Raw genomic sequence first — 20,516 nt, 5'->3', positions numbered from 1 at the left:
ATTTCAATGGTTTTATGCGAGTAAAATAAGGTTTTGTAAATGCTAATCCCTAACTATATATGGTCTATAACCTATGGTTTTTTCAGTGAATTTTCAAGGTTTTGTAAATGCTAATTCCTAACTATATATGGTCTATAACCTATGTTTTTTTCAGTGAATTTCAATGGTTTTTTAATAGCAAATATCAAATGCTGTCAAATGTCAAGTACATGATAGGTAAAAACATTTTCGTGTTTATGCACGCTGATGTGCTTTGAACGCTGCCCCCCCCTCTTTTCTCTCAGGAGTACTCTCTCTTTGCAGATAGTGAAGGGTAGTTAACGCAGGCCTTTGCCCCCGTTGTAATCCGTCGTGCCTGCTTCTCTCTCCATTTGATTGATTGTTATCCAAGCATTTAATATTTTTGAATTGGTTCTCTTTGGTTCATTCTGTATTTACAAACAAGCACAGAGTCGGAATACTCTGTTTAGTCTTTGCAGATAGTGAAAAATCGTTTAAAAAAACAAAAGGAATCGAGCAAAATCAGTAGGCCACTAATGGGATCTGTTTTTGACCTCGCTAAAATAGAAACATTAAGAACAACCCCTCATGAGAAATACGAAACTAGTGAGATGAACTTAGCTCCACACCATGATGGCTGCAAGACAGCTCGACTCTGCCGCCCACCCCACCCCACCCAAAATAACGACAAACCCTATGCAAATATTATAAATATATACAACACACCAGCAAAGTAACAGGGTAAAACATTTTATTAAATAACTATTTACATAACTATTTTATACTTTTTGTTGCCCGATCCGGCTAGCTCAATCGATCGAGCATGAAACTCATGCACTCTGATAGCAAGCGTTGCTGCTGATGCTATGCAGACAAAAACTGGTTTTCAGTTTGTACATTCTTCAAGATTTTTCCATCCAAGGCTGGTTGAGAGTTTGTAGAACGATGGCTTCAGATTTTCAACATACGGTGTGGTGGCGCGGACTGGGAGGGGGCGCTTGGCTCCTGCCCCCTCCCCAAGTAAGATTTTCATACGTGAGTGTACGTTCATGGTTTTGGTCCCTGAGTTGCTTCGATGTCACTGCCATGCTCAAATGGCATAAGTCCTGGATGTTGGGTGCCATAGTTCAGAGCTCTGAGCAGCGCTTGTAACACTGTCTGAAGCTTATTTGCACCTGCTGCAGCTTCACTATTCTCAAAGTAAGTGAGGGCCGTTTGTGGACCTGACTGCATTGGAAAACAATGTGATGTGGTGCCTCCCTGAACCGCTTGACGGAGGCCCCCGAGGGGCGGTGAGATGGCGCGGACTTGGAGGGGGCACTTGGCTCCTGCCCCCTCCCCAAGTCGTGTTGCCCTGGTGTGGCCTGAGATCGCCCCCGACATAGGCGGCCGGCTCCCGGGGTCCGGCGGAACTTTTTGCCTTTTGATGGCTCTTCCATTCTGGACCTTGTCCCACAATCCGTTTGACCTGAAGACACGCTGTAGTGGGGCGTCCCTTTACCATTTCAGTTGCCATTGCGCCCGCTTTTGCTACACTGTGCCTCTTCCGCCATTCAGCTGTTTACCGCCCGCTCTTGCGACTACAGCGTCTCGCTCACCATGTAGTTGGGTTGCTCCCGCTCTTGCGATGCAGCGATAGGCGGCTGCCACAGGACTCTCAAAATGGCGGCCGGCTCTTCAGATTTGGGCGTGGTCCACTAAAATGGCCCTGGGACACCTTGGAACTCGGACGCTTGTCTGCTAGGGCTTGGGTCCCATTCTTGAAAGCGTCCCCTCAGCCTTGAAGATTCTACAAAAGTTTTGGGGGCCCCCGACTCCCGCAGGCTTCTGGTGGGGAGCGGCTGCCATGATTGCTCGTGGAATGGCCACGACTGAGCTACGAGATGGTGGTGCTCTCATGCTGACGCCAGCTTCAGTCTGAAACATCCAGAAACACTGTAGACTACCAATTCGATCAGTTCCGGTAGCGCCCCAACGTGACCCGGTAGAGAAGAACTTGCCCTCCCCTCTTTGACTGATGGTTCTTGTTACCTGTCCCTTCTGTTGTCATTTAACAGAACTTTTTAGACTGCTGAAAGGGGTTGTGTTCCGAACGCTGGTTGGTGGAGACATTTTGACTATATTCTGGACCTACGTTGTCGCGTAATGCGTTATATGACACGCCGCGTTAGCGCACCCGGAAGTGCTCCGGTGCGCGAAGCGCAGCTTCCCGGAAGCGATCTGGGGCGCGGCGCGCAGCGCGTAACGTAAGCATAACAGGTCATGTGACTTGTTAATAAAACTTTTCATTGGTTCATTTTACTTTTGTTATTTTAATGATGAAAGGCTTGGTCATATGACCTAAAAATTACGCTTTTTATTGGTTTCGAACATTATTTTTTCTTAAACATATATGTTATAATGTTTCAAGCTAATGTACTTTCCCGGAAAATTTACAACTGTCCTGCAAGTAAAATATATTCCTTTTTCGAGAAAAAGGGCGTTTCTTCGTCCCATGACGGAGCCGTTGAGTAAAAGAGGCTCGGCCTGCTGTCTTAGTCGCCGATAGGCCTGATTATCAGATTCTTATCGATCACTTTATGTTGCAGGAGTGGAAAACACAACTGCCCTTGACCATTTATCTTTACTGCGTTCCTGCGTATTATACCTTTCATCCGTCATGTAATTGGACTGCTATATTTCACTTGCCTTTTACTGATTCGAAAACAGTGACTAAAATTAAAAACTTTACCAATGTAAATACTACTACCATGTTTTGTTTTAAAAACCTTTATTGTGAAAATGTCAGTATACAAATATGGGCCTATAACCACGTGGGCCGGCCACGGAGCAAACTGGAATCGTATATGATGAGGAGACATTTACATTGTAGAGGAACGTAACGAGCGGGCCATTAGGTTGCAAGAACTAAGGTGTCTAACAGTTGCGGAATCGGTGGACGTACATTTTGTAATTAAAATACGACAGGGCCACTTTCAATAAAATTATCTAGATATACATTTGCGGGCAAGTACCATGGGTGACGTTAATTCGAACTTTCAATAGTACAGTAATCAATAACACATCAGAACTTAATATCAATAGGGATGTCGAAATATTCAATCAATTCTCGTCCCCGCCCGCCATGTGCTTCAAAACTGCATTCGTATCTCGTTATATCAAGGTTGTTCAACCAGTACACAACAAGGAGTTACGAGTCCCATTTATACCGGCGCCATTTTGGGCGAGGCCGGGCAGGTCCAGGATATAGTCAAAATGTCTCCACCAACCAGCGGCCGGACCAGAACCCCTTTCGGCCCTTTATGCTACAAGATGGTGTCTTCCATTCAGAAAATATTGTTGGCAGCATTTTGAAAGGAAAGATAAACAGCCGTTCTCCTAGTGAGTCTCACATTGTTACATTTAGGAAGAATGTTGAAGAGTAGTATGTTGAAAATCTGAAGCCATTGTTCTACAAACTCTCAACCAGCCTTGGATGGAAAAATCCTGAAGAATGTACAAACTGAAAACCAATTTTTGTCTGTATAGCATCAACAGCAACGCTTGACTCAGCTTTGTGCGAAGCCGCCATTTTGATTCAATCAATAGCGACCTTCTGCACACATTCAGGGACCTGGCCGTGTCTTCAGGTCAAACGGATTGTGGGACAAGATGCAGAAAGGAAAAGGAAAAAAGTTCCGCCAGACCCCGGGAGCCGGCCGCCTATGTCATGGGCGATCTTTGGCCACACCAGGGCGATAGTGAAGCTGCAGCAGGTGCAAATAAGCTTCAGACAGTGTTACAAGCACTGCTCAGAACTCTCAACTATGACACCACCTCGGTGCCATCCGGATCTTGGCGCCTTGTGCTGGTTCCGGCCTATTCACACATCGGTCCGCTACTGACACCACCTCACAGGCCAACGGGGCACCCCACGCCGACTTTCGGCGCAGCATTGTAGGATGGCCACACCAGAGCAGCAACTTGCTAAACACCACCTCGGTGCCATCCAGATCTCGGCGCGTTGTGCTGCCTTCGGCCTACTGTAGCCGCAAGTGCGGACGCAACTCAACTTGATAGCGAGTGAAACACCAAGGGGCGCCCCACTGCAGCCGAGGAGCCTCCATCTTGGGGGCGACGCACAGCATCACATTGCTTTCTAATGCATTCAGATCCTCAAACAGCCCCCACTGACTGACGCGACCTCACAGGCCAACGGGGCGCCCCACGCCGACTTTCGGCGCAGCATTGTAGGATAGCCATACCAGTGCAGCAACTTGCTGGACACCACCTCGGTGCCATCCGGATCTCGGCGCGTTGTGCTGCCTTCGGCCTATTCGCACATCGGTCCGCTACTGACGCCGCCTCACGTGCCAACGGATTTTCTACGCTTTTTATAGCCCTATGCCGCATAACAGGTCATGTGACTTGTTTATAAAACTTTTCATTGGTTCATTTTACTTTTGGTTTCCTAATGATGGAAGGCTTGGTCATATGACCTAAAAATAACACTTTTCATTGGTTTAGAACATTTTTTTTTCCCAAACGATGAAAGCCCCACCTTGTTTCTGTATGTTTCAGACTGAAGCTGGCGTCAGCATGAAAGCACCACCATCTCGTGGCTCCGTCGTGGTCATTCCGCGAGCAATCATGGCAGCCGCTCCCCACCGGAAGCCTGCAGGAGTCGAGGGCCCCCAAGACTTTTGTAGAATCTTCACGGCTGAGGGGACGCTTTCGAGAATGGGGTCCAAGACCTAGCAGACAAGCGTCCGAGTTCCAAGGTGTCCCAGGGCCATTTTAGTGGACCAGGCCCAAAAAGGAAAGAGCCTGCCGCCATTTTGAGAGTCCTGTGGCAGCCGCCTATCGCTGAACCGCAAGAGTGGGCGCAACTCAGCTGAATGGCGGATTTTGGCACAGTGTACCAAAAGCGGGCGGAATGGCAACTGAAATGGTAAAGGGGCGCCCCACTACAGCACACGAGCCGCCACCTGGGGAGGCCCGTTCACACCGCCTCCCCCCCCCCCGGGCGCCCCACACCGTTTTTCGGAGCAGCATTATAGGATACAAAAACCAGTGCGGCAGTTTACTGGACATCACCTGGGTGCCATCCACATCTCAGCGCGTTCTGCTGCCTTGGAACTATTCGCACAACAGACCGCTACTGACAAGGCCTCCCCAGGGACGCCCCACGCCATTTTTCGGAGCTGCATTGTAGGATACCAAAAACCAGTGCAGCACCCAGGTGACATCACCTGGGTGCCGTCCAGAACTCTGCTCGTTGTGCTGCCTTGGGACTATTCGCACAAAACACAGCTACTGACCATTGTTGCTTCTTTTTTCAAAAAAATGTTTAAATGTGTATACTGTTTTTGTTGCGTTGTATATATTTATAAGTTATTAAAGTTTTATAATCCTACTACGTTGTTGGAGTGCTATATATTTTTAATGTGACACATAATTGTAAAAACTTTGATGTACAAAGAGGCATCCCTGGAATCTTCCGCTTCAGGCTCGGTCCCACACACCCTCACAGTGAGAATCCCCTCCCCAAGCACAATACAGGATGGTTATCAGATAGTAGGAACGTGTATGGTGTGACGGATCTCATGGGGTGGGGGCCTTGATCTACTGTAACTCCTTTGAAGAGGGGTGATTCTCTACAGCTGGGGCCATAAACTACATCCGCAGGGCTAGGTGAATGCCTGGGACCGGCCTGGACAATCGGACACAGAGGAAGAGGAGTGTCAGAGGGTGCGGTAGTGAATAGGGTGAAAGGGAGGTGTCGGGCGGGCACGGGGTGTGATTCTCAGGGAAGAGCAGCGCAGATGGGGGGAGGTTTATGGCCCATGCATGAGAGAGAGAGCGGGGGTGACCAGTGCGTGGGGGAGATGCTTGCGAGGGTGGGGAGCCGTGCTGAGGATCGACGGCGTGCAGAGAGTGGGTCTGGTCAAGGCATCTAAAATGGCTGCCGTGCACGACAAAATTGTGGCATTGGAAAAAAGGCAAGATGGCGCAGACAATGTTTATCAATAAGGATTAATTTATAACAAAATATTTTATCGCAGTGACAAAATGGCGGTCAACAGTTCCTGATTTCCATCGAATCGAACGTTAACAGACGTCACGCAGCAAAAAAAAAAAACGCTCACGCACAGCCGCTGGAAGACATGTATCAACATATATGAGCCTCCTCAGCCACCCTCAGAAAACATAATGGGTCAGGATATGTCTCCCGTCCCCCCTTATACCCTGTAATTTAATTAAAACGAAACACAAAATGGCGAATTCCCGTTTCGCTACCAGTTTGCGGCCCAGTTCGCGGCCCGGGAAGCGCTTCTACCGTGAAAAATCAATTTTTTTTATTTTCCCCACGGTACCCTTTAATAACCCCAACATCATTCCTAGGGGGTCAAGAGGGGTCTACCTTGCCCCCTTTCATTAAATTCCCCCTTCGTTTTTCTCCTCCTCTTGTCTCTCGATCCTACCGAGAGACAAAATGGCGGCCGCTCCGGACTGTTTAGAATGTTGACAGACACCGGAGAGCCAATCAGCTTCGCTTCGCAAAGCTCCGTTACGCGAAAAGTACGCGATCTGGAGCGCTATCTGGGACGCTGTCACAGATATATAAATTTTTTAAAACATTAATTTCTCAAAATCCACTGGAGCACATATATTGAGACCCAGCAAAGGCACATCGGGCTAACAGTCCCTACAATTTTGCCAAGTTTCGTGTAAATCCATTCAGCCGTTCGAGCTAAAAGTGAGGCCAAACGCCGTATGGAAAAATAAATGGGAAAAACCCTTAAAAAAAGGGGTCAGGATACGTCTCCCGTCCCCCCTTATACCCTGTAATTTAATTAAAAGGAAACAGAAAATGGCGAATTCCCGTTTCGCTACCAGTTTGCGGCCCGGGAAGCGCTTCTACCGTGAAAAATCATTTTTTTTTTATTTTCCCCACGGGACCCTTTAATAACCCCAACATCATTCCTAGGGGGTCAAGAGGGGTCTACCTTGCCCCCTTTCATTAAATTCCCCCTTCGTTTTTCTCCTCCTCTTGTCTCTCGATCCTACCGAGAGACAAGATGGCGGCCGCTCCGGACTGTTTAGAATGTTGACAGACACCGGAGAGCCAATCAGCTTCGCTTCGCAAAGCTCCGTTACGCGAAAAGTACGCGATCTGGAGCACTATCTGGGACGCTGTCACAGATATATAAATTTTTTAAAACGTTAATTTCTCAAAATCCACTGGAGCACATATATTGAGACCCAGCAAAGGCACATCGGGCTACCAGTCCCTACAATTTTGCCAAGTTTCGTGCAAATCCATTCAGCCGTTCGAGCTAAAAGTGAGGCCAAACGCCCTATGGAAATTAACATGGGAAAAACGCGTTTTGGGACCCCCCTTTTTTCTCGGCCCCCCCTTGAGGAAACCCCCCCAAATTTTCAAGGGCTGCTCAGAAACAAAATGTGCCATTTTCCTGAAAATTTCGGCCGATTCCGTCCACAAACGTCAAAGTTATTAGACATAGAATTTTCAAAAGTCCCATAGGAAAAAAATCCTAACTATATATACCTACTGGCTATCGCCAGTAGGTAATATATATATATATATATATATATATATATATATATATATACACATATATATTCACTGAAAAAACCATGGGTTATAGACCATATATAGTTAGGAATTAGCATTTACAAAACCTTATTTTACTCACACAAAACCATTGAAATTTGCATATATAGTTAGTTGCACTAAATATATATCACGCACCCGCAATCCACTGCTGATGATGTCACATATTACATCATTCATGACATGGTCAGTGACATCACTGATGACATCACTGATGACATCTCAAATGACATCACTGATGACAACATCCAGTGACTGTATGTTTCTGTAAAGTTATAATATGTCTTACATATTGAAGAATGAGTGGATGTATAAGTGTCTGAATGAAGGATTCAGTAGGTGCATGACTGACTGTATGAGTGAGTGATTAAATGTGTCTCACTGAGTGCATGGGTTAGTGACTAAACTGTCCTAATTTGTGCATCATTATGTCTGTTGTTCTGTAAACTGCTGCTTGTGTTGATCAGTAGCTATATAAGTAACTATTTGGGTTATTGATTGGTTGCCCAAGTATTTGTATGGGAGACTGAGTGTGTGTGTGGGTGGCTGGGAGGTGTGTGACTCTGTGCATAGATGTGTGAGCAGTTGATTCACTAGATGTATGGGTTCAAAAGTGCATGTGGAAACAGCTGTATGGGCGGTTGACTGTGTGCATGAGTGTATTGGTGAGTGAATGGATTTCTCAGTGCTACATGTCAAAGTAAGTACATATGTAAAACACAGTACATGTGAGAGTTGACATATATAAATAACTGTGCTTAAGAGCCAGTGAATGTGTGAGTGGCTGTATGGATCATTGTGAACATGTATCAGGGATTGTATAAGAGAGTAAATATGTGTTAGTATATGTTTAAATAAGTAAGGTGTGCATAACTGTATAGTTGAGGAAATGGAGGTGTGATTGATTCTTTGCATGACTGACTAGGTGTGTGAGTAACTCCATGGATAAGTGACAGTCTGTGAGTGTCTGTTTACACTGATTGTATCTAAGGTTATATTAGAGTCTGAAGAGGTTCATTGTATTATCACATAAATGATATCATCAGTGATGTGATCAGTAATGTCAAATGAGATGTCATCAGTGATGTCATCAGTGATGTCATTTGAGATGTCATCAGTGATGTCATCAGTGATGCCATTTGAGATGTCATCAGTGATGTCATCAGTGATGTCACTGACCATGTCATGAATGATGTAATATGTGACATCATCAGCAGTGGATTGCGGGTGCGCGATATATAGTTAGTGCAACTAACTATAGATGCGAATTTCAATGGTTTTGTGTGAGTAAAATAAGGTTTTGTAAATGCTAATTCCTTTATATATATATGGTCTATAACCCATGGTTTTTTTCAGTGAATTTTCAAGGTTTTGTAAATGCTAATTCCTAACTATATATGGTCTATAACCTATGGTTTTTTCAGTGAATTTCAATGGTTTTTTAATAGCAAATATCAAAAGCTTTAAAATGTCAAGTACGTGGTAGGTAAAAACATTTTCGTGTTTTAAAGATGGCTCTGGGCAACCGTGGAACTCAGACGCTTGACTGCTAGGGCATGGGCCCCATTCCCAAAAGAGTCCCCTCAGCCTTGAAGATTCTACAACAGTCACCGGGACCCCCGACTCCCGTAGACTTCCGGTGGGGAGCGACTGCCATGATTGCTCGCGGAATGGCCACGACGTAGCCACGAGATGGTGGTGCTCTCATGCTGACGCCAGCATCAGTCTGAAACATCCAGAAACACCGTAGACTACCAATTCGATCACTTCCGGTGGAGCCCCAACGTGACCCAGTAGAGAAGAACTTGCCCTCCCCTCTTTGACTGATGGTTCTTGTTGCCTGTCCCTTCTGTTGTCATTTAACAGAACTTTTTGGACTACTGAAAGGGGTTGGGTTCCGACCGCTGGTTGGTGGAGACATTTTGACTATATTCTGGACCTGCGTTGTCGCGTAATGCGTCATATGACGCGCCGCATTAGCGCACCCGGAAGTGCTCCGGTGCGCGAGGCGCAGCTTCCCGGAAGCGATCCAGAGCGCGGCGCGCAGCGCGTAACGTAAGCATAACAGGTCATGTGACTTGGTAATAAAACTTTTCATTGGTTCATTTTACTTTTGTTTTTCTAATGATGCAAGGCTTGGTCATATGACCTAAAAATAACACTTTTCATTGCTTTCGAACATTTTTTTTTCCCAAATGATGAAAGCCCCACCTTTTTTTTTCTCACTCTGACTTGTAAAGCAAAGGACCCAGATGCATTTACAGTTTATCACTAACAATGTTCCAGGCTAATGTATTTTCCCGAGAAATTTACAACTGTCCTGCAAGTAAAATATTCCTATTTCGAGAAAAAGGGCGTTTCTTCGTCCCATGAGTGAGCCGTTGAACAAAAGAGGCTCGGCCTGCTGTCTTAGTCGCTGATAGGCATGAATATCGGATTCTTATCGATCACTTTATGTTGCAGGAGGGGAAAACACAACAGCCCTTGACCATTTATCTTTACTGTGTTCCTGCGTATTATACCTTTTAACCGTCATGTAATCGGGCTGCTTTATTTCACTTGCCTTTTACTGATTCGAAAACAGTGGCTATTATTCAAAACTTTACCAATCTAGGTACTACTACCATGTTTTGTTTTAAAAACCTTTATTGTGAAAATGTCAGTATACAAATACGGGCCTATAACCACGTGGGCCGGCCACGGAGCAAACTGGAATCGTATATGATGAGGGGACATTTACACTGTAGAAGAACGTAACGGGCGGGCCATTAGGCTGCAAGAACTAAGGTGTCTAACAGTTGCGGAATCGGTGGACGTACATTTTATAATTAAAGTACGACAGGGCCAGTTACAATAAAATTATCTAGATATACATTTGCGGGCAAGTACCATGGGTGACGTTAATTCGAACTTTCAATAGTACAGTAATCAATAACACATCAGAACTTAATATCAATAGGGATGTCCAAATGTTCAATCAGTACTCGTCCCCGCCCGCCATGAGCTTCAAAACTGCATACGTATCTCGTGATATCAAGGTTGGGCAACCAGTACACAACAAGGAGTTACGAGTCCCATTTATACCGGCGCCATTTTGGGCGAGGCCGGGCAGGTCCAGGATATAGTCAAAATGTCTCCACCAACCAGCGGTCGGACCTGAACCCCTTTCGGCAGTCCAAAAAGGTTCCGTTTAATGACAACAGAAGAGATAGGCAACAAGAACAATCAGTCAAAGAAGGAGGGGACGCTTTCGGGAATGGGGCCCATGCCCTAGCAGGCAAGCGTCCGAGTTCCAAGGTGTCCCAGGGCCATTTTAGTGGACCAGGCCTAAATCCAAAGAGCCGGCCACCATTTTGAGAGTCCTGTTGCAGCCGCCTATCGCTGCACCGCAAGAGTGGGTGCAATTCAGCTGGATGGTGGGCGAGACGCTGTAGCCGCAAGAGCGGGCGCAACTCAGCTGGATGGTGGGTGAGGCACTGTGCCTCAAGAGCGGGCGGAACTCAGCTGGATGGCGGGTGAGGCACTATGCCGCAAGAGCGGGCGGAACTCAGCTGGACGGCGAGTGAAACGCTAAGAGGCGCCCCACTGCAGATGAGGTGCCTCCACCTGGGGAGGCGGGAGAGGCCCGTTTGCGCCGCCTCCCCCCCCCGGGCACCCCACGCCGTCTTTCGGCGCAGCAATGTAGGATGGCCACACCAGTGAAACTTGCTGGACGCCACCTCGTGCCATCCGGATCTCGGCGCGTTGTGCTGCCTTCGGCCTACTGTAGCAGCAAGTGCAGGCGCAACTCAGCTGGACGGCGAGTGAAACGCTAAGGGGCGCCCCACTGCAGATGAGGTGCCTCCACCTGGGGAGGCGGGAGAGGCCCGTTTGCACCGCCTCCCCCCCCACCGGGCACCCCACGCCGTCTTTCGGCGCAGCATTGTAGGATGGCCACACCAGTGCGGCAACTTCCTGGACACCACCTCGGTGCCATCCGGATCTCTGCGCGTTGTGCTGCCTTCGGCCTATTTGCACATCGGTCCGCTACTGACGCCGCCTCACAGGCCAACGGATTTTGTAGGCTTTTTATAGCCCAAAGCCGCATAACAGGTCATGTGACTTGTTTATAAAACTTTTCATTGGTTCATTTTACTTTTGGTTTCCTAATGATGGAAGGCTTGATCATATGACCTAAAAATAACACTTTTCATTGGATTGAAACAGTTTTTTCTCCCAAATGATGAAAGCCCCACCTTTTTTTTCTCACTCGGCAATCCAAAAAGGTTCCGTTAGATGACAACAGAGGGGACAGGCAACAAGAACCATCAGTCAAAAGAGGAGAGGGCAAGTTCTTCCCTACCGGGTCACGTTGGGGCTCCACCGGAAGTCATCGAATTGGTAGTCTACAGTGTTTCTGGATGTTTCAGACTGAAGCTGGCGTCAGCATGAGAGCACCACCATCTCGTAGCTCCGTCGTGGCCATTCCGCAAGCAATCATGGCAGCCGCTCCCCACCGGAAGCCTGCGGGAGTCGGGGGCCCGATGACTTTTGTAGAATCTTCAAGGCTGAGGGGACGCTTTCGAGAATGGGGCCCAAGCCCTAGCAGGCAAATGTCCGAGTTCAAATGTGTCCCAGGGCCATTTTAGTGGACCAGGCCCAAATCCGAAGAGCCGGCCGCCATTTTAAGAGTCCTGTGGCAGCCGCCTATCGCTGCACCGCAAGAGTGGGCGCAACTCAGCTGAATGGCGGATGAGGCACAGTGCCGCAAAAGCGGGCGCTAAACAGCTGAATGGCGACTGAAACGCTAAAGGGCGCCCCACTGCAGCAGAGGAGACTCCACCTGGGGAGGCAGGGGAGGCCCGTTCGTTCCGCACCCCGTAGCCCCCACCCCCCCGGGGCGCCCCACGCCGTTTTTCGGCGCAGCATTGTAGGATGGCCAGACCAGTGAGACAACTTACTGGACACCACCTGGGTGCCGTCCGGATCTTGGCGCGTTGTGCTGCCTTCGGCCTATTCGCACAACTGACCGCTACTGACGCCACCTCACAGGCCGACGGATTTTGCCGACTAAAAGACAGACCAAAGCAGCCCATTGTTGCTTTGAGATGGATGTTGCAGCAGGCTTCCATGTAAATAGTTGTTTAAATTTTAACGTGTTTACTTTGTTGGAGCGTTGTATACATTTATAAGGTATTAAAGTATTATAATCCTACTACTTTGTTGGAGTGCTATATATTTTTAATGTGACACATAATTGTGAAGACTTTGATGTACAAAAAGGCATCCCTGGAATCTTCCGCTTCAGGCTCGGTCCCACACACCCTTACAGTGAGAATCCCCTCCCCAATCACAATACAGGATCGTTATCAGATAGTAGGAACGCGTGTGGTGTGACGGATCTCATGGGGTGGGGGCCTTGATCTACTGTAACTCCTTTGAAGAGGGGTGATTCTTTACAGTTGGGGCCATAAACTACATCCGCAGGGCTAGGTGATAGCCTGGGACCGGCCTGGACAATCAGACACAGAGGAAGAGGAGTGTCAGAGGGTGCGGTAGTGAATAGGGTGAAAGGGAGGTGTCGGGCGGGCACAGGGTGTGATTCTCAGGGAAGAGCAGCGCAGATGGGGGAGGTTTATGGCCCATGGGGATTCGTCAAGCGGGGGCCGAGATAAAAGGGGGGTCCCAAAATGCGTTTTCCCCATGTTAATTTCCATAGGGCGGTCGATTTCACTTTTAGCCCGAACGGCTGAATGGATTTCCACCAAATTTGGCAAAATTGTAGGGACTGGTAGCCTGATGTGCCTTTGCTATGTCTCAAGATATGTGCTCCAGTGGATTTTGAGTAATTTAGGTTAAAAAAAATATATATATCTATGGCAGCGCCCCGGTACTCGCCCCGGGGAGCGCTCCGGGCGTGCCACGCGAGGTGCGCACGGAAAGCTGATTGGCTCTCGGGTGTCTGTAAACATTCGAAACAGTCCAGAGCGGCCGCCATCTTGTGTCTCGGTAAAATCGAGACACAAGAGGTGGCTAAAACAAAGGGGGAAATGACCATAAGGCGTCAGGGATAGACCCCCTTTGACCACCTAGGTTTGATGTGGGGGCTATAAAAGGGCCCCGCGGGTCATTTAAAATATATATTTTTTTCTTGTTTTGCATGGGGGGAGCGCCAGGTACACGCACCGGGGAGCGGACCGGGGAGCGTACTATGAGGAAAAAAGAATGACAGAGTTTTTAAAAAATGAAGCCTTTTTTTAGAAATTGGAGGTAGTTCTAAAAAGAACTTTTTTTTTCTTCTTTTTGTTTTTTTATATTTTTTTGTTTTTTTTGAACATTTTGTACTTTTTTGGCTTTTTAAAACAGTTTTATATTTTTTTTGTATTTTTTTAGGGGGAGAAACAAAAAAAGGGAATTGAAACTGGCTCAACTGGAGCAAAAAAAACAAAAACACAATAAATTACTTCTTTTGGGGGCACTTGTGATTGTCACCTGGAAGGACGATGAGCTTTACGCTCTTTTCACCATAGGCGATAAGCTTGCCACATGCAGTACAAGTGATTTTAAAATCAGCAAATCGTGGCTGAATACAAGGCACCATCTCTGATGTTTCTGGTCCCGATGAAGTGGGTTCGTTTCTTTGGGAGGTGGTCCTTGAAGACTGGGGGAGGTTACTGGCCAGTTCCCTGAGCTCTGCACGAGAATAGTTGTTAGGGTGCTTACGGGTCATATGTCGAATCATGGTATTGTTACCAAAGGAATATTTTTTGTTTGGGTTGCCCCTTGAGAGTTCTTCCTTACAGATTAGGCAAGTTACCTTGGCCGCATTCACTTTTTTCTTGCCCTCTGGGAGTGAAAAAAACTCCCATACAATGTGTGACTTGGACTTGTATGGGGTATTTTGTTCAGGCAGCCATCTTCCTCCATCCTCCTCGTCCTCTTCCTCCTCCTCCTCTTGTTGACCACCAATGTAATCTTGAGCTGGTCCTCTTGGTTGTTGTGGTGGTGGTGGTGGGTCAGATGCACCAGCTGCTGCTGCTACTGAAGCCATTATAAAGATCAAAAAGGTACAGAGAGGTACAAACAGGTCTTCCTAAGTCAAAGGACAAAATCAGAATAAGGAAAAAAGGTGGGGTCTTTCATCATTTGGAAAAAAAAATGTCCTGAACCAATGAGAAGTGTTATTTTCAGGTCACAAGACCAGGGGCTTCATCATTATGAAACCAAAACTGTTATGAACCAATGAAAAGTGTTATTTTCAGGTCACATGACCCGACACGCTTATGCTACGCGCCCCCGGTCCGCGTCGCGTAAGTGCGTCGGATGTTTACGTTGCGCGATCGTATTCGCTCGAGTACTTCCGGGTGCGCTTACGCCGTGCGTATCACGCGGACGCGGCTACGCGATACGTCACGATCATGTTTTCGTTCGCGATATTGGCGCTTACGGGACGCTCCCCGGAGCGCGCCCCAGGGCGCTTTATAGAAGTACGCTTTTCGGGGCGCTCCCCGGGGCGCGCACCGGGAGCGCTCAAAAAATAAAAAATAAAAAAAATGGGAAAAATTGTAGGGACTGGTAGCCCTATTCTTAAGTGGTTTTTACGAAAATTAACTTTGAAAAATATATATTGTGCTACATTGGGCTATATATATGTTAGAGCCAAAATGTAGCCCAAATGTAGCCCAATGTAGCCCAATGTAGCCCAAAGATGGCCACTAGAGACAAAAAAAATATATAGCTCAAATATAGCCCAACTGTAGCCCAATGACAGAATGTACCAGAGTGTTCTAAACAACTAGAGCGCTAACAGTCTTACTTATAAAGTGAGACTTATAGTTAGGAATTAGCATTAAAAAAACCTATGAAATTCACTGAAAAAACCATAGGCTTCAGACCAGTTATAGTTAGGAATTAGCATTTAAAAAACCTATGAAATTCACTGAAAAAACGATAGGTTTCACACCAGTTATAGGTAGGAATTTGCATTTAAAAAACCTATTAAATTCACTAAATAAACCATAGGTTTCACATCAGTTATAGTTAGCTGGAAATTTTACTGACATAAAACCATTGAAATTCCACGTTATAGTTAGTTGGACTCACTATAACTTGCGCGTGTAATGCACTGCTGATGACGTCACATATTACATCACTCATGACATGGTCAGTGACATCACTCATGACATCACTCATGACATCATCCTTGTGACAGAGTGACAGACCTCCTTTCACTGTATGGTAACCCATGAAACACATATTGAAAAATAAAAATTATTATATATTTTTTTTTAAATGGAGATACCCATACCAGTTACAACAACCAATTCAATAATTCCATCATCTATATACACATTCACTCATTCACCAACAGTTCTATATAGTCACTCATACATATATACACTCATCATATGTAGTGATACACCTATACATCCTGTTACACACCGACAGTCATCCAAAAGTTACTCACACACATACTCACACATGCAAATAAACTATTGAACATCCATTTATTTGCATATACAGCTATACATACACTACCACCTTACTTCTAAGGAAACTTACACATACTTACTCTCTTAAACAATCACTTATAGAAGCACATACTTATTTAAACAAGAACTCTTTCAATCTCTCACTCTCACATATACTCACTCATATACATCAATACTCACATATACTAGATTAAAACATATGCAGTTACTGATAAAGACACTAATGAGACAGTCATTCACTCACTAACACACGCATATACACACTCATCCACCCATACAGTCCTGCACATGCACATATGCCGTCTTCAAAACACATACAAACAGTGAGTCAGTCATTGATGCATCTATGTGCTAAGTAACACTCCCACCAAACCACACAGACACTCATACTGATACTAAAAAAACATCTAATAACCCATATACACACACATGTAGCTACTCACCAACCCATGCAGCCATTTATACAGAAAGTGAAACACTGATACATAAATTTAAATATTTAAACATTACTCGTTAATATATGTATTCACTAAGATACACTTAATAAGCCAGTTAACCAATCATTTAAAAAAAAAAACCCATCCATTTACACACTTATTTAAACATTTATTCTTCCATCGACCTTTACATATACATATATAAAACATATTTATTTTTCAGAAAGGCACACATTCACTGGATGGTGTCATCAGTGATGTCATGAGTGATGTCACTGACCATGTCATAAGTGATGTAATATGTGACGTCATCAGCAGTGCATTACACGCGCAAGTAATAGTGAGTCCAGCTAACTATAACGTGGAATTTCAATGGTTTAATGTCAGTAAAATTTCCAGCTAACTATAACTGATGGGAAACCTATGGTTTTTTTAGTGAATTTAATAGGTTTTTTAAATGCTAATTCCTAACTATAACTGGTGTGAAACCTATGGTTTTTTCAGTGAATATCTATATATATATATATATATATATATATATATATATATATATATATATATATATATATATATATATATATATATATATATATATATATATATATATATATATATATATTACCTACTGGCTATCGCCAGTAGGTATATATAGTTAGAATTTTTTCCCTATGGGACTTTTGAAAATTCTATGTCTAATAACTTTGGCGTTTGTGGACGGAATCGGCTGAAATTTTCAGGAAAATGGCACATTTTGTTTCTGAGCAGCCCCTGAAAATTTGGTGGGGTTTCGTCAAGGGGGGGCTGAGAAAAAAGGGGGGTCCCAAAACGCGTTTTTTGCATTGAGTTTTCCATAGGGCGGTTGGACTCACTTTTAGCTCGAACGGCTGAATGGATTTGCACGAAACTTGGCAAAATTGTAGGGACTGTTAGCCCGATGTGCCTTTGCTAGGTCTCAATATATGTGCTCCAGTAGTTTTTGAGAAATTAACGTTCAAACCAAGATATATATCTGTAACAGCGCTCTGGGCAGCGATCCGGTCCGCTTACTTTTCGCTTATCGGAACTTTGCGCGCAGAAAGCTGATTGGCTCTCCGGTGTCTGTCAACATTCTAAACAGTCCGGAGCGGACGCCATCTTGTCTCTCGGTAGGATCGAGAGAGAAGAAGAGGTGGAAAACGAAGGGGGAATTTAATGAAAGGGGGCAAGGTATCCCCCTCTTGACCCCCTAGGAATGTTGTTGGGGTTATTAAAGGGTCCCGTGGGGAAAATAAAAAAAAAATGATTTTTCACGGTAGAAGCGCGGCCGCGAACTGGTAGCGAAACGGGAATTCGCCATTTTGTGCTTCGTAAATTAAATTACTAGTTATAAGTGGGTGCGGGAGACGTATCCTAATCCCCTATGTTTCCTGAGGGTGGGTGAGGAGGCTGATATATGTTGATACATCTCTTCCAGCGGCTGTGCGTGAGCTTTTTTTTTTTTTTTGCTGCGTGACAGTCCGGAGCGGCCGCCATCTTGTCTCTCGGTAGGATCGAGAGAGAAGAAAAGGTGAAAAACTAAGGGGGAATTTAATGAAAGGGAGCAAGGTATCCCCCTCTTGACCCCCTAGGAATGTTGTTGGGGTTATTAAAGGGTCCCGTGGGGAAAATAAAAAAAAAATGATTTTTCACGGTAGAAGCGCTTCACGGGCCGCGAACTGGGCCGCAAACTGGTAGCGAAACGGGAATTCGCCATTTTGTGCTTCGTTAATTAAAGTACTAGGTATAAGGGGGTGCGGGAGACATATCCTAATCCCCTATGTTTCCTGAGGGTGGCTGAGGAGGCTGATATATGTTGATATATCTCTTCCAGCGGCTGCGCCATCTTGCCTTTTTTCGAATGCCACAATTTTGTCGTGCACGGCAGCCATTTTAGATGCCAGGCTGGTTCCAGGCTATCACCTAACCCTGCGGATGTAGTTTATGGCCCCAGCTGTAGAGAATTCAGACATGCCAATCCTCCTGATTCAGGCGTGTGAGTACTGATTTCAGTGCTAGTCTCCCGCCTCCCGATTTCTGCAAGCAAAAACCCGGGGGCATATTACGAACAACTAGCGATAATTTTTGTCTATAACTTGTTTAGAGACAAAAATTATCGCCGCACATCGGCGATTTTTATCGCAGATAAACCTTGCTATTATCGCAGAAAAGTCAGCGATATTCATGTATTATCGACCTAATGCTCTTAGCCATGTTATCCACCTCCCATTGGATAACATGGCTAAGAACTGCTCAGGGCAGGTGTTAGATTTTGGAGATATTCGCGCTTAGCGCGAATATCTCCAAAAGTTGGTAATAGGAGATAGCGATGTTAGGGACTGTTTCCAGTCGCTAACATCTTGGCACGCCACTTTGCATGTCATTAGTGATAAGTATCACTGACATGCAAAGCGGGGCCCAAGATGGTCGCTATCTCCTTTTAGCTGTCACTAACTGGTGTTAGCGACAGCTTGATAATAGGGAAATAATTTTATCTCCGCTTTCATGGTTTTTAAAGCCAAAAAAGCGGAGATAAACCCCCTTGATAATATGCCCCACGATTCCTTGGGGGTTTCAGCTGACAGGGCTTGGTATTGTGTTACATGGTAATTTTTCCATGAAACGTCAGAGGGTCGATGTAGGGGTTCTAGAAGAGGTGATAAACCATTTAAGCCTCATGAACAAGCGCATGGTCTTTTAAAGATTTGTGAAGTACTCGGGGCGGCGGTGTGTGTGTGCCCTCTTTCAGGAGCGGGCGGGGGGGCACTGCCAGCAACTTGCCAGGTCAGGTAGTGTTCAACACGTGCATCACCCTTTCTCTGCCTGCTATTGCGCTCCATGCTTCGGAAAGGTAAGAAAAAGAACGTGCATTTGAGTTTGAAATGTCCGATCCTGCAGCAGCACACTTCCAAAGCCCACACATGACAATAACCTGAATCAAGGCCCCATTCACCCGTTTTCAAAAAAATAGATAACACTCCAACAAAGTAAGGTTATAAAACTTTATTAACTACTAACTTTAACAAACGGAACAAAAACTAAAAACATTTAAACATTTCTCCACACAAAAAGCAACAATGGTTAGAAGCGGTCTTTTGTGCGAATAGTCCCAAGGCAGCACAACGTGCAGAGTTCTGGACGGCACCCAGGTGATGTCGCCTGGGTGCCGCACTGGTTTAGGGATCCTACAATGCTGCTCCGAAAATTGGCGTGGGGCGTCCCGGGTGGGGCGGGAGGAGGCCTCGTCAGTAGCGGTCTGTTGTGCGAATAGTCCCAAGGCAGCACAACGTGCAGAGTTCTGGACGGCACCCAGGTGATGTCGCCTGGGTGCCGCACTGGTTTAGGGATCCTACAATGCAGCACAGAAAAACAGCGTGGGGCGTCCCGGGTGGTGCGGGGGGAGGCCTCGTCAGTAGCGGTCTGTGTCCAGTGTCACATGGCTGACACAACATGTACGACAGGCACCCAGGTGATGTCCAGTAAACTGCCGCACTGGTTTTGGTATCCTACAATGCTGCTCCGAAAATTGGCGTGCGGCGGCCCGGGGGGGGGCGTGGGGGAGCCGGCGTGAACGGGCCTCCCCAGGTGGCGGCCATCTAGCTGAGTTGCGCTCGCTCTTGCGGCCACAGCGTCTCGCTCACCATGTTGTTGAGTTGCTCCCACTCTTGCAGTGCAGCGATAGGCGGCTGCCACATGGCTCTTAAAATGGCGGACGGCTCCTCGGTTTTGGGCCTGGTCCACTGAAATGGCCCTGGGACACTTTGGAACTCGGACGCTTGACTGCTAGGGCTTGGGCTCCATTCTCGAAAAGCGTCCCCTCAGCCGTGAAGATTGTATAAAAGTCTTGGGGGCCCCCGACTCCCGCAGACTTCCGGTGGGGAGCGGCTGCCATGATTGCTCGCGGAATGACCACGACGGAGCCACGAGATGGTGGTGCTCTCATGCTGACGCCAGCTTCAGTCTGAATGATCCAGA

This window comes from Lissotriton vulgaris, chromosome 3_1 (genome assembly GCF_964263255.1).
Source record: "Lissotriton vulgaris chromosome 3_1, aLisVul1.2, whole genome shotgun sequence".
NCBI lineage: Eukaryota > Metazoa > Chordata > Amphibia > Caudata > Salamandridae > Lissotriton > Lissotriton vulgaris.
Note: the sequence above shows the minus strand (reverse complement) of the source record.